At 37.1% G+C, this 14932-nt stretch overlaps 1 pseudogene; it reads right to left on the reverse strand.

The window, feature by feature from the left end:
- Nucleotides 1–991: 991 nt before the first annotated feature.
- On the reverse strand, nucleotides 992–10336 carry LOC107594310 (uncharacterized; annotated as a pseudogene).
- Nucleotides 10337–14932: the final 4596 nt, after the last annotated feature.

Consider the following 14932-nt stretch of genomic DNA (forward strand, 5'->3'; position numbering starts at 1 on the left):
CAGAGTAATTTCCTTTAAAAAAAAGTTGTGAAATTTATAGCTGAGACTCCTATAACTCATAAAATCACTTTTATGGCATTGGCACTTTACTTATTTTCTGAACATGATGCTGTAGTCCTCAGTGTTATCTTTATTTGGCACAGCAAAGACAAATGAAGAACTTAAGCCTTCAGGAATCAGCCCGACAGACACACACACCACAATCAGAGCAACCAGATATCCAATCACACACAGGAATCCACTGCTAAGCACCTCTCTGTGTCTAGCGTTTTCTTATAGTGCAGCAAATTCTATTTTTATAATGTCTGCAGTCATTTACTGCATCACGAAATTGCTGCCTTGCACTTCTAAAGGTTCTAAACACAACTTGACCTGATTCAACAGTAAATTTAAGGATCGTTCCCATCTCTATTAATTAACTTTTCTACTTACCGAGTGGAAAATCGCAGTGGACCCTGGTATCACGACGTCTGCGTCACTGATTTATAAATAAACGATCGATTGGTTGATTGATTGATTGCACTGATTAATGATAGAGGGCATATAAGAAGTCATCTAATTGCTTTTGAATAAAGTCTACCAAATTCATATTTAAAAAAAAATCTATGAACCTGAATTACAAGGAAACATTCACAGATTATTCACTGATTAATATCAATAACACAATAATTACAACTCATCTGCCATCTTCACACTAAATATTCTTGCACAATAATAGAGGCAATTAAAGGAAACGTAGATCACTTGAGGGGTCTGAAGTACAATAAATCACACATGGGTCTTAAACATCCAACAAGAAAAAAGAAACCAACAGTGAAAGTTAATATATTTACATCAAAATGAATGATGGCTATAAAATAAGAATTGTAAAATTGCTCATTTACAAATAAAAGCAGAGACTGTCATGTAATATTTAAAAGCATTGATTCTGTCGTAGTGGTATTTTACTGTATGACAATGGTACTTCGCTCATTTCCTGATGCTGTAGTTCTCAGTGTTTTTTGCGTCCACTGCAAAGACACCTGAAGAACTTCCTGTACTGCTGCCTGACCTGAACAAGAATGAGAGGAGAGGAGCTGAGTGACTTCATGAGATCAATTTAACCTCTGAAACTCATGAACCAGAATGGAGTTTATTTACAATAAACAGGTGAGAAAAGAGGCTTTAGAGACTAGATTTGCACTTTCAGAAGCAAATGTTTTACTTTCCTTTCTTATACTGTCTCTGGAGACACTGAAATGGTTTTGGTCCCGCTTTATAATAGGTGACCTTAACTACTATATTACTGTACATTTAAATTAATCATTTGATACAGTGCACTTATGTACATATGTTTTTTAATTGTTCTTATATTTTAACAAATACCTGCATGTAATTACATCTGTAATTCATTTCTGTACCCTGTCCCTAACCTCACCTGTATCCCACCTCAATAGCAGCAAAAGTGTTTTACAATACAGTATGAAAACAATAAGTGTGTTGTACTTAGTTTTTAATGTAAGTACATAGTAGTTAACGCCACCTAATATAAATTAACATTAACAGCATTAACAGTCTTTAAACATGGGATAATCCACATCAGGAACACACGTAGACAACACGGCAGACCCGACAAACACAGACTGAACAGACTGGGGCTAAATACACAGGATAACGAGGGACAAGACGAGGCACACCTGACATCAATGAACACTCAACGTGAGGGAGAAACTGGGTCACGGAGCATATGGGGAGGGAAAACACAACATATAGAGTCCAGGGGCGTGACATTACTCCCCCCTCCCACAAGGTGCGTCCCACGCCATAACAGAAGGAGGGACAGGTGGGGGCTCAGGAGGAGGACGGATACCCAGGTGGGGGCCGACAGACAGAGACCAGGGAGATGACAGGAGGGACTTGGAGCAGGCGGTGCCAGGTGGGACCCAGGTCACAGCCATGATGGCGGCCCACGGTGGAGCCGACGGAGGGAGGAGCCATAGAGGAGGTAGGGCTGACGACTCCAGGGGGCCAACCAACGGCGGTGGAGCAGGTGGTGGAGGAGCCCGAGTCGGAGAGCCGATGAGCCTGGGCGACGGGGAGGATCCGGAGGGCCAAGGCAGAGCAGATGGCACCAGCGACCTAAGCAGAGGAGGGGATCCGGAAGGCCGCGGTGGAGCCGGAGCGACAGAGGACTGAGGAGGAACCGGGGAAGGAAGAGCCTGACAGAGCCGGAGGGACGAGGGAAAAAACGCAAGTTGAACTGTATTTTGGTCGGGTCTTCTGTCACACTACGCTGGCGGAAGGAACGATGGAGAAGCGAAGTGGCATTAACAGTCTTTAATCTAGAAACACAGGGGATAATCCAAATCAGGAACTGGAGCAAACACATGAAAACAACAAAGTAGACTCGACAAACACAGACTGAACAGACTGGGGCTAAATACACAGGATAACGAGTGACAAGACGAGACACACCTGACATCAATGAACAATCAACGTGAGGGAGAAACTGGGTCACGGAGCACATGGGGAGGGAAAACACAACAAAAGCCCTATTCGGACTGTAATTGTTTCTCAGGGGGACATAAGTTTTCACCATTTACAGGGGGTAGTTGGTGATTGTAATGCCGTCCGAATTACCTACTGTTTTTTGACAAACACCAAGGTCGTGTGGTAACTTAATTGTCCTCCGAATCCACATCTCTGAGTTTACGAGAAAAAAATCGATTCAAAATTCAGTTTAAACCCTTTTTGAGCACTCTCGAACACCGAAAGGTAACGTTGTGGCCTACTTCAGTGTAATTTGCATAAATATTTATTTCTGAAATGCTGGAAAGTATTTAAAATAACAATACTTCATAACTGCTCCACCACAGCGACTGGGAGCAGAAAGAGAAGAAAAGCACGTAAACATTCAAAATGGGTCTTTATTGTGGCAGCAGCAGGTATGCAATACAATTTTTAAATGTGTATTATAAACAGATATATATCGCGTAAAATTATATACAACAAATTCATTTTATTTACAGCAGACAATCATGTGACTGTCCACGTGAGCAGCACGTTCCCGGGTTTGTAGGATCACAGAGCTCGCTCCTCAACTGTGAATAGATCGCCATCCGAATCTATGAGTTTTATCACTGAGGTGATATGTACATTTATTTTTACAGACGTCCATATGAGAAACAATTACCGAGAGTCCAGGGACGTGATAGTTACGAGTTGTGGGAAAAATCAGGAGAGGAAAACAAAAAGTGCTGCATTTCCAGTTTTCACTACTGATTTACATTGGAATAACGTGGGGCGCTGTTGCGCTCGGGAGGGAAGTGCCAAAATAAGAAGAGGACCTCCATAAAACCAACTGGAATATTATTTAATATCCAGATTTCAGATGTAAATTGAGTAAATGTCTGAGCTCATTATTGAAGACACAGTAGATCAGGAAGATGAAGGTTCCCTGCTGGGAGTTCAAGATCAGGAAGAGGATCTCCAGCACCTTACTGCCATTAGTGAAGAAACACAGAATCCAGGAGCAACCAAGAACCACAAACTGAGCCAGTGTTTTAAACACCACAATCCTGCAGAGAAACAGAGAAATAAAGAGTTAGTGTCTTCATTGACTATATCGTTTTGTTAAGAGTGGTAGAACTACAAACAATGCATATTACTTGGTTTGTTTCATCTGTGAAACTTCAGCGTTGAGATTTTTGAGAGTTGAGCTCAGACTGATGACGACCCTTATGAAGATAATCATGTTTACCTGCAGAAAAAGAAGAAACTTAAATCTAAGATCACTTTAGTATTTGGTTTCAATAGCCCAAGTGAAAAATTCCTGTAACTAGAATTTACTGCTAGTATGACACAAACAGGACCCAGAAAACTCCAGATAAAACCTCCATCTTTTTTAATCCAGCAACTGTTCAGAAGAAAACACAATATAATAACTGAATGAACTGATCAAAAATACTATTTCAGGTGCTGACTGGTGAAATATTACTGGAAAAAGTGTAATAAACTGCAAATATATTATAATCTTCTGGGTGATTTTGAAACTGTATAAAATGTATTTATCAGAGAGCAGTGTTGTTCCAAAATATCTAAGCTGTCAGTCATAAACTAAGAAGTGTGTTTGACTTCATGTGGTGCTGCACAGACCTATCTGCGTCTGACATGAAGCAATTAATGCATGCCGGTTAGAAATTTTGTGTGACTTGAGATGTGTATTAATAAAGTACTGAATGAAAAGCATTAATTTTGCTACATAAAAATGTTGCAGACACCCCATGAGCATCACTACGGGAAGCAGAAAGTGTCTGACTTCACGTCTCTATTTTCAGCTCCTCCCCTGACTACAACTGGCAAGTCTCGCTGATCGGTTACATCCAGCCGCAGCTGAAGTTAAACACACCTACTGTCTTTCTATCATCTAATCAAATCAATTTTTAAAAAAGCAACTCACTGTTCGCTGCCATAGCCTTCAGGAACCAGACTGACAGACACACACACCACAACCAGAGCAACCACATATCCAATCACACACAGGAATCCACTGCTAAGCACCTCCCTCTTTTTGGAGTTGATCTGTGATAGGTTCTTCACTCAGATGAAGAGCAGCACAGCTTCAATGAACATCCACACAAAGCCGGAGAGAAAGAGGAAGTGCAGAAGGCCTGAGATCACGGCTGGTGGTTTTGGGAAGAGTAGCTGAGATCACAGTGGACATCATGGTGTTAACTGTGTCTTTTGATGTGTTGAAGAAGTCTGGCTTCAGTAGATTCTCCATCGTGTTGTAGCTCATGAAAGCCACAGCAGCTGATCCTGTGAGACAGAAACAGGTGGTTTTCTCACGCACTGAATATGACTAGGCCATTTAGACGCATGTTCATATTTGTCTGACAACACATAATTTTTGTCAGTGTGTATCAAATGTTCTTTAATAAGTCACACTAGAACTTCACATACTTTTTTCATTGTTGTTCCTGGCGATCCCAATGAGATCGATGTCCACAGAAGCTTTTTTTGTATCCAGCTGGGGGATTTTGTCTAAGGTGAGTTGTGGCCCAACCATGAAAATTTGTCCCTCTGATTTAAAAGAAAAATAACCCACAGACATTGTGTAAATTATTCAGTCTCATAGTATTTTACATCCAACCAAACAAGATAGTGTGAAATACTTGTCATACACAAAGAATGTTAGTTCAACAGTTCATTCTCATTACAGTTAGTAAAATCATGGTTACTGACACGGCTGTTTTTCACTTACCCACAGTGTCAAGAGTAAAATTGACATAGTCACTTGTGTTTGTCGGTATCACCAGTATGGACATGAGTTTCTCGCTGGCTTTTAACACACGGTTTCCATGTAACACCAGTTTATCTGAGTCAGTTGACGAAGAGTCTAAAACCTTCTCTGAAGCATTGAGGACCACATCCAAAATTTTTGTCACATCCTATTGTTAGTGATCATAAAAATAGGATTATTTGTAAAATTGGAACAAAAGAATGAAAGCATCGCTACAGTATCAGCTATATACTGTACATGACAAATAATTATGGTTTTTGTCCTTTTTCTCTTACGTTTATAGGAAGCACTTGAGCTGTCAAGTTCTCTATCTGGCCAAGAATATTTTCACATTTTCCTGTGGTCTGAAATCACAATTAAGCTTTACAAATAAAACATTTTTATTTTAAATAGAGATCAGTTGCTGGTGTTCTCCAAGTAAAAAAAAGCAATTCAACATAGATATATATGCAAAACAACAACATCGACAAAAACACAAAATGGTGTACTCTGCATTATTGTGTTGTTGTTTCAATTTATGCCAGTATGAGTTCAGAAACTCATCTCAACTTACCTTACAATCTTCCAGCAGTGTGATATTCAGACCTAGAATGAGAAAACTCTACATGAAATAAATTTAAGTTCATTTCAAAAGTCAAACTTTATTGATATTAGACAGCCTATGACTATGATCAGACTGTTGAATTTGTGGTCATTTCACTAACTGTTGTCATTTCACTAATAATATTAAATTCATTGTGTCATAGATTCAATGATTTAGGAGATTTTACATGATTTATTCAGGTAGAATGTGTTAAAAAAAACAATCCTTAAAACCACTCAAAAATATTATGTGTAAGTTGAGATGGTCTCTGTTGTGACTGCTGTAGAGCTGGTGTTAATGCTGCTAACATCTTAAAGTATGGATGAATAGAGATTAATAAGCATATTTATCTTAAAGGGGTCATATGATGCGATTTCAAGTTTTGCTTTCTCTTTGGAGTGTTACAAGCTGATTGTGCATAGATAAGATCCCTGAAGTTGCAAAGACTAAAGTCTCAAAACCAAAGAGATATTCTTTATCAAAGTTAAGACTCTGCCATGCCCTCCTAAAACGTCTCGTTCTAACACGCCCCCACATATCTACCTCACTATGTGGAAATATTAGCATAATGCCGTCCAAATGTTCACGCAAAGAAAGAAGGCGTGGTTTCAGTAACCGCATTTAGTGTTGAAGCAGCATGTCAGGGAGATGCTGTGTGTTTCTAGGCGAAAGCAAAAGCACTTTATTTGGCCTTCCGAAAGTAGATGCATTTAGGAATCTTTAAGATGACTTACAACAGAACAGTGTCACGCGACTCTGTTCCCCTTTCGGGCTCTGTCTTTACATTTATTTTGAAAGCTGAAACTCACAATTATGGTACATTTGTGCTTGCGGTGTTCGGCCAATCACAATGCACTGGGTCAGCTGGCCAATCAGAGCAGCCTGCGCTTGTCGGAAGGAGGGACTTTGTAGAAAACGAAGCATTTGAGAGAGGCGGGGCATAGAGGACCTACAATAATGTACAGTATTTGAAAAATTAATGTGTTTATTCTGTTACACCAAATACACAAAATAATGAACTTTAAAAAAGCATCATATGACCCCTTTAATATAGCTTGTACACAGAGTCAAAATGCAAAAAAATGTCTGCAATGATCTACAACTGCACATTTCACACTGTTTTACCCCTCGTCTTTATCTAGAGAAGCAAACACTCTCACACCTGTTCAATTCTACAGATCCACAAACATTCAGTCAAAACACACTCAACAGAGGAAACATCAGACTACATTACCAGCTGAGCTCGTCTCTGGTCTGACTGTTGTAACAGTGCTGATGATGGCAGTAACAGCTGAAAAAAAAAGCTCAATATTAATGAAAATACAAATGACACATGAAAATATAATTACCTGCACAATACCGTAAATAATGGTGACTAACCAACTCATAGACATGCACACAGATATGATCATGTGATAGGAGAAGCATTTATTTCATGCATGATTTAGATTTGTGATTTATCAAATGTATTCAGAACGAATCGAAATACTGAAATCAAATGATTTGTTTGTGAATCAGATATCACTATCATTCAGCTTACTGTACATTTCATGCTATCTTTTGCAGTCTGCAGTCACAAATAATGAAAGGGTCTGGATCAATGTATCAAAGTAAAAATATTAATCTACTTGAGAAAACAACACTAAAAGGCTGTCTTCATTACTTAATGACTATATGCATCTGAAGCTCATTCAGCCTTTTTTGGGGGGGTAATAGAATCAGGTGGACATTTCTGTTCCTGATATTGGCATAAACTGTTACAGGTCAGAAAATAAGTCAATAGACACACAGTGTGTTACATTACCAGTGGAGATGGTCGCTGGTGTGACGGCTGTAGAGCTGGTGTTAATGCTGCGAACATCTGAAAGTTTAGATGAATAGTGATTAATGAACAGAGACACAAATATCATGAATATGCAGAAAGAGCTCATAAATATAATCACCTGAACAGTATGTGGAATCGCAAACAGTTGGACTAACCAGCTCATAGACATAATAATTGCCTGGACAGGCTTTGACTTTAATGGGGTAAGACCCATAATAGCAGCAGTAACTGTTCCAGTGACCGCAGACATCTCGAGTGACGACTCCATCCGTAACTGTTGGGTGTCCACCACGAATCCACAGTGGGATATTAGTGCCACAGCTATACTGAGCAACACACGTGTCTGGGAGGTGAGCACTCACACCGTTAATGAAGAGACGATACCAGCCGCTCCAGCTGACTGAGGTGTCACACCTTCTGACTGAAGCATATGTATTATTGGTGGCTCTCCATGGATCGTCTAGCACAGTGTAGTTGTAGCAGGGGTCAGCAGAATAATAATCTGTATTAAAAACATTTTTAAAAAAGAATAAAGAATCTGTTGCTTTCATAATACTGTTTCTAAAAATAATTCTGTAGTAATTCAGTAGCATTTATGCTTTTTGGTGGCAGCCTGAATAATCAGATCACTGATAAGTGAAATGCCTGATTTACAGTGTTTGCAAAATACAGTTTTTCCCCCTCCTGGTGTCATTCTTACACTTCTGACTCCTTTAAGCAGATGAAAAATCACCAGCTGAGTCTGTGCAGTAGACAATGAAAGAGGAATTCATTAAGGAGTTTATAAAACTGTCATTATGGTTTGATTGCTATGTGGTTTCTTACTGGCCTGCACCCTCACGTCTCCGAAATATTCTGCTCTCTAGCTTTTAATGGTCTGCTCATAAAAACGTCTGAGTGCTTTGAAATGTAACAGCACACCTATTATCAACAAGATGCTTGTGTAGATAAAAAGCATTGTCACAGCAGCATTACATTTTGATGTTGTATTTCATCATTTGAAATTCCATTTTTATTTTATATTCATACATTCATATGTAATACAAATTTCTCTATGAATGATGTTCTTTATTTCATAAACACATTTATGCTGCCTCTGTGCACATCAGTGTAACATTAAAGGCAGTGAAGCTGTAGTAGGTGATGTGTCTCATGTGAAGGTTGCTACACATACGTCATTGAGGATGTCTCATTTCAGAATAATAACCAATATAAAACTGACCATTATGTGTGGCACAAATTATTGTAATGTTTTTCATACTTTGGATTTTAATGGTTCTAAAACAAGGCCGCCTCAATGAGACCCAGCAATGTGTGTTAGCACTACTGTTGCCTGCTATACTGTATAATGCATTAACCTTTTTTAAGTTCATTAATTAAGTTTATTGTTTCACAATTAGCTAGCATGGTATGCTAAGCTAGTACTCTAAGTGTTTAGAGTCTGAAGTATTTCATTTAAGAATCTATAGCTTCAATAATTTACCATTCTACATCATTTAAAAGTAATTAATAGTTGTATTCATATAGTTAAGATGACATTAATCAAATTTGCATGCTTGTTTAACAGGCTGATGGGGTTAAAGTCCTTTCAGCTAATAGAATCATGTGGACACAGCTGTTCCTGATATCGGCATTAACTCCTGCTGAACTGTTACAGGTCAGAAAATAAGTCAATAGACACACAGTGTGTTACATTACCAGTGGAGACGGTCGCTGGTGTGACAGCTGTAGAGCTGGTGTTAATGCTGCGAACATCTGAAAGTTTAGATGAATAGTGATTAATGAACAGAGACACAAATATCATGAATGTGTAGAAAGAGCTCATGTAAATATAACTACCTGCACAGTATGCTGACCAGTACACAGTTGGACTAACCAGCTCATAGACATAATAATTGCCTGGACAGGCTTTGACTTTAATGGGGTAAGACCCGTAATAACAGCAGTAACTGCCAGCGTTACCGCAGACATCTCGAGTGATGACTCCATCCGTAACTGTTGGGTGTCCACCACGAATCCACAGTGGGATATTAGTGCCACAGCTATACTGAGCAACACACGTGTCTGGGAGGTGAGCGCTCACACAGTTAATGAAGAGACGATACCAGCCGCTCCAGGTGTCTGAGGTGTCACACTTGTAGTTGTAGTAGTAGTTATAATATTGCCTGCTGTTGGCTCTCCATGGATCGTCCAGCACAGTGTAGTTGTAACAGGGGTCAGCAGAGAGATAATTTGTATTGTAAACATAAAAGAAAAAAGAATAAAGGACATGTTGCTGTAATAATGCTGTAAAAATAATTCTAGCTTAGTGTGGTAAGAAATAATTAATTTCCCAATCTTATAGCTTTGTTTACTTAAGCCCTGAAGTTGAAGGCTTTGAATCGGGGGGTTTCAGAAAGCACTCCATTGTATTAATACGCATATATCTGTATTGGCGGACTTACCAAACAGCAGCAAATTCACAGTTATGGCCTTCTCCGTGAAAAATGTTTGTCTTATTTTTGTCTTATTATTTCCATTATTGTTTAAATAAAAACATTTAAATAAAATAAAAAAAACATAATTAAACTCGATAATTATATTTTAAATTAATTATTATAAATTTTACTACCCTCCGCGCCTCCCCTGATGTGCTCTGGCTCCCCATTGGGGAGGCTCACACTTTGAAAACCCCTGATGTAACTAATGGAGAGAATGATTTTTTTGGATATTTGGAAAAGGAGGGCTTTTTTCCATATCGGAGTGGGTTTAGATATGGAAGAGGGACTTTGGATCCAATAGTATCATTAGAATCTGATATAAGGAAAGCATTTATAAATAAGAAAAGTGTTATTGCATGTGTGTGTTTTTTTTAATATAGAAAATGCATGCGTTGTGGAAGGAGGGTTTATTAATAAAGTTAGGAAAGATGCGTATTGAAGGGAGAATGTACAATTGGATTGAAGTGTTTTTATTTGGAAGAAGAATTAGGGTAAAGATTGGCACATGGAGCAATATCTTTAAGTGGTGGTATTGATAATGGAACACCTCAGGGCAGTGTAATTAGTCCTCTTTTATTTATCATCACATAATTTTTTTTTTTTCAAAGTTATATGAAAATGTGGGGAAATCATTGTTTGCTGATGATGGGACTATATGACTTAATTGATTAAAGGGAGAAATATAGAGTATATTGTAAAGAAAATTCAATATGCATTAAATGAAGTTGTAAAGTGGGTGGTGAGGTAAGAATGTATTTAAGTTTTCAGTGGAATATGAAAAGAAATGTGGATGTTAAATTAAAGTTTTATAACAAAAACTAGACTGTAAATATAATTCTTAGATTTCTTGGAGTATGGTTTGATAACAGATTAATTTGAACATATATAAAAGGTGGTGGGAAGATGTAAACAAGTAGTCAATGTAATGAGATGTATTTTTGGCCAGGATTGGGGAGCAGACAGGTTGGCATTAAAAACCATACACATACAGTATATATATATAAATCTAATTTATTTAAATTGGATTTAATTCAGTCTCAATCCCTGAGAATTTGTTGTGGAGCATATTTAACATCTCCAGTTTCTGCTCTTCAAGTAGAGATGGGTAAAATGCCTTTGCAGATAAGAAGACAACAATTAATGGCAGCTTACTGGGCAAATTCAAGAGGTCAAAGTGAGAATTTTTTATATAAATGAAGGAAATAATTGAAAAGTTTAAATTAAAGTATTGGGTAGGGTTAGCGGTAGGTTTAGGGAGGTATTTATTGTCCCAATAAGGCAGCATCCATTTAATAATTTTAATAAAAATTATAATTTACACTCAATACGTTATTACTGCATACTGTTTTATAATGTACTACAATACTGAGGTGCAGATATCTGCCACTATTTGCAATAAGTAGTATAAACATAGTGTAAATAGAATCTATAGCTGTATACACTTATTGCAAATAGCCACTGTCTATACTTAATAGACTCTGACTGTCAAAACTGCTAAACCATGTATTTTATATCATTTATAATTTATATGTTTAAAATGTTTTGAATATATGAACCCAGACCCTGTGTCCCGTCCCCTAATGGTACTAAAAAAAACTTTAAAAATCCAAAGTTGTCAGGTCTGCACATGGAGTTGACTATAAAACTGGCACTTCAACTGTGTTCAGCAGCATTAATTCTCACACATCACATGACCAAATGTCATGTGCACCATTTTTGTAGCAACTTAAGTTTCAGCCTTTTGTTCACACAAAGCTGTCATGATTTCAGAAGAATATATTTTCAGCACTTTAGAAACTGATTCAGTTTTTGTTCAGATTCATTATTTGGAAAGAATGATCAGGATATTATTTTATGGAAGAAAGGCAGGTTTGGAGCAACATGAAGGTGAACAATTAAACTTCAACTCAACTGTTCACCACATTAATGCCACAGTTTAGGCATCTGGATGAAACAAGTGCTCGTTGTTGTGAGTAGCTGCTCTCCAAAGATAAATCAATCACATTATTTATAGTTTTAGCAATATTAATGAATGCATGTGACCAACTGAGGTTTTACCAATGTACAGACACAAAAGCACTGTTTAGACTTACACAGAATAACAGAGATGATATTTGGTGCTTTTATAAAAGCTGAAATATGAAGGGAAATGTCATTAAAAACAACTGAAAATGTTTTGGACTGTATTGGATTGAGTTTGTGAGAACTACATTCACCATCTGACCAAAGTTCATGTCATAAAGGTTTTTGGGTCAGTGAAGACAAGAAAAATACTCACCTTTATGAAATCTAGCCATTGTCAGTTTTGACAGTCTGTTGTATTTCTCTTTATCCACAAACCAGTCCAGAGGACGAGTTTCCTTAACAATTACAGGATAAACAAATTAGCTTAGGCTCTGACTCATGACTTTAAAGGTTTGTTTCCTCTTCATTTCAAACTTGCATGAAAAATAATCCACTGCATTTATGAATTAACATTTTACAAAAGTAAACATTGAGGAGAGTTTTAAACACTTATTTTCAAAGCATAATGCAACAAAGGATGAAATGATGGTCCTAAAGAAGTGCTTTCACAGAAATTATCATATAAGAACAGAGCTGGGTAACTGGGTTACTGTATTCTAACTACTTTTCCTGATAATGTAGTAATATAATGCACTACATTTAAAATGTATGTCATTTGAATACAGTTACTAATGTCAATAATTTTATTTAAAAAACAATGACATAAAATGCATTTTAAAATCATGTTTTGCCCATCAGTATGCCCTTTAATAAATCACCTGAGAATGCGAGCTAAAATGCAGGCGAGTCGAATATCATATTTCAAAATGCAATCGATTTCACATATTTTAGCCTAGCATTATAGTTTGGGAAAAGTCCAACTAGTAAAATGCATACAATTTTATCACAATAACACTAATAGGGTATAAGTAAGAATAAATTATCAGAATGATATGCTTCACTGGATCAAGCCACATCGCACACAAGACTTATTCCTCACAGCGCGTCTTCTTCCAAAAAAAAAAGTAGCCTAGATGAACTTGATGAATCTTCACGTTTACGGAGGTGTGGGTTTTTACTGGTTCAATGATTACAGTATGAATAGTGCACGCTGCACGTAGGTGTGATTACATTACAGATAATGAGCTCAGATGGGAAAGACTGGACCTCGTGTTGGTTTCAGACGGATGACTTTATCAGAGAATATTTGTTTTCAATATGACTTAATTTAAAAATAGAAACTTCTAAATTCACAGAATTTTCGATTATTTTTTTGACGCTTTTCAGAAAGAGGTTCACAGAGACAGAGTTGGCAAAAAGCACACCCTGTATATGTTCTTTATTGAGTATAAATAAGTATAAATGTTCTTTATGAGTATACAAATAAAAGTAGACCTTTTACTGTTTCAAATGATGTATTACTCTTATCTGTACGATCAAAAAAGATTATTTTTGCTTTTATCAGGGAAAAATGCAAGTGATCGTTAAAGTTGCTGTTTTCATACTTACGTAATTTTTCAGTCAACATGAAATTACTTTAAAGTATGAAATTACCTTTTTTAGGTTTGATAACTTGAGTAAACTTGAAAGTAACTTGAAAGTAAAGTAATCGGTAATCCGATTACTTTTTAAATGCAGTAATCAGTAATGTAATCAAATTGCAATTTTAAAGTTGTAATTAGTCATTTGTTGTGGATTACTTTTTTTGAGTAACTTACCCAACACTGTATAAGAATCAACTCAGAATCACAAACTGTTTCCCAAAAAAAATCACACCTGAAAACTGGTGTAGATTTGCAAGTGATCTGGAGTAATTCATAAAGATTTATACATCATTAAAAATGTTAAAGGACTTACAGAAGTTCTGACCTGGTCAAAGCCCAAATTACTTACTATAATTGCACAACTATAACTACACACGTGATCACACAGCAATACGTTAGACTTAAATAGACTGTTGAGGATCATTATAAGCAGAAATAAGATCTTACCTGATGTAAGCTGACACAGTGATCCTCACTGACAAGACTGACTGCTAACTAAAAACATTGTTGTGTTCAGATGTTTACAGAGATGTTATCAGCCCATCATGCTGGTAAGGAAATTTGATCCCATGTCTGTTTTCAAATTCAGATACAAATTTAATTCCAAATTTAAATTCCAGTTACTTGGAAGTGTTGTCAGACTTTCCACACAATGTCACAAGTGTCATTTCCTATCAGTGTTTGTCAGTTTTAACCCACATTGGCAGCTGTTTTTAATTGAGCATTAGGTTTTTTCTTAGTTTGGCAGATATATTGCAGAAGATGGCTTGATTTCATTTTTCATATTTCAAACTAGAATTCTCCTTAAATTAAAGTCACAAAAATCCAGAAGGCGGGACCCGCTTTGAAACAGCAACATTAATTAGTTTAATTGTAGGTGAGTGACAATTCAATAGGGCTAGAATTTTGCTCCCTGTCTTGACTGGTGGACTAGCATATAGGGTATGTTACCATTATAGAGACCCCTGCTCAAAGCCCGAGGCCTGCTCTGCCTATAGGTAGTGCTGACCCTGTGCGTATGATAAACTGCATGCTCTTATTTAAAGGGGTCATATGATGCGGTTTAAATTTTTCCTTTCTCTTTGGAGTGTAACAAGCACTTGGTGCATAAAGAAGATTTGTAAAGTTGCAAAGACTAAAGTCTCAAATCCAAAGAGATATTCTTTATAAAAGTTAAGAGTCAACCACACCTACCTAAAACGGCTCGTTCTAACA

The sequence above is a fragment of the Sinocyclocheilus grahami genome, unplaced genomic scaffold, assembly GCF_001515645.1.
Source record: "Sinocyclocheilus grahami isolate Dianchi unplaced genomic scaffold, SAMN03320097.WGS_v1.1 scaffold181.1, whole genome shotgun sequence".
NCBI lineage: Eukaryota > Metazoa > Chordata > Actinopteri > Cypriniformes > Cyprinidae > Sinocyclocheilus > Sinocyclocheilus grahami.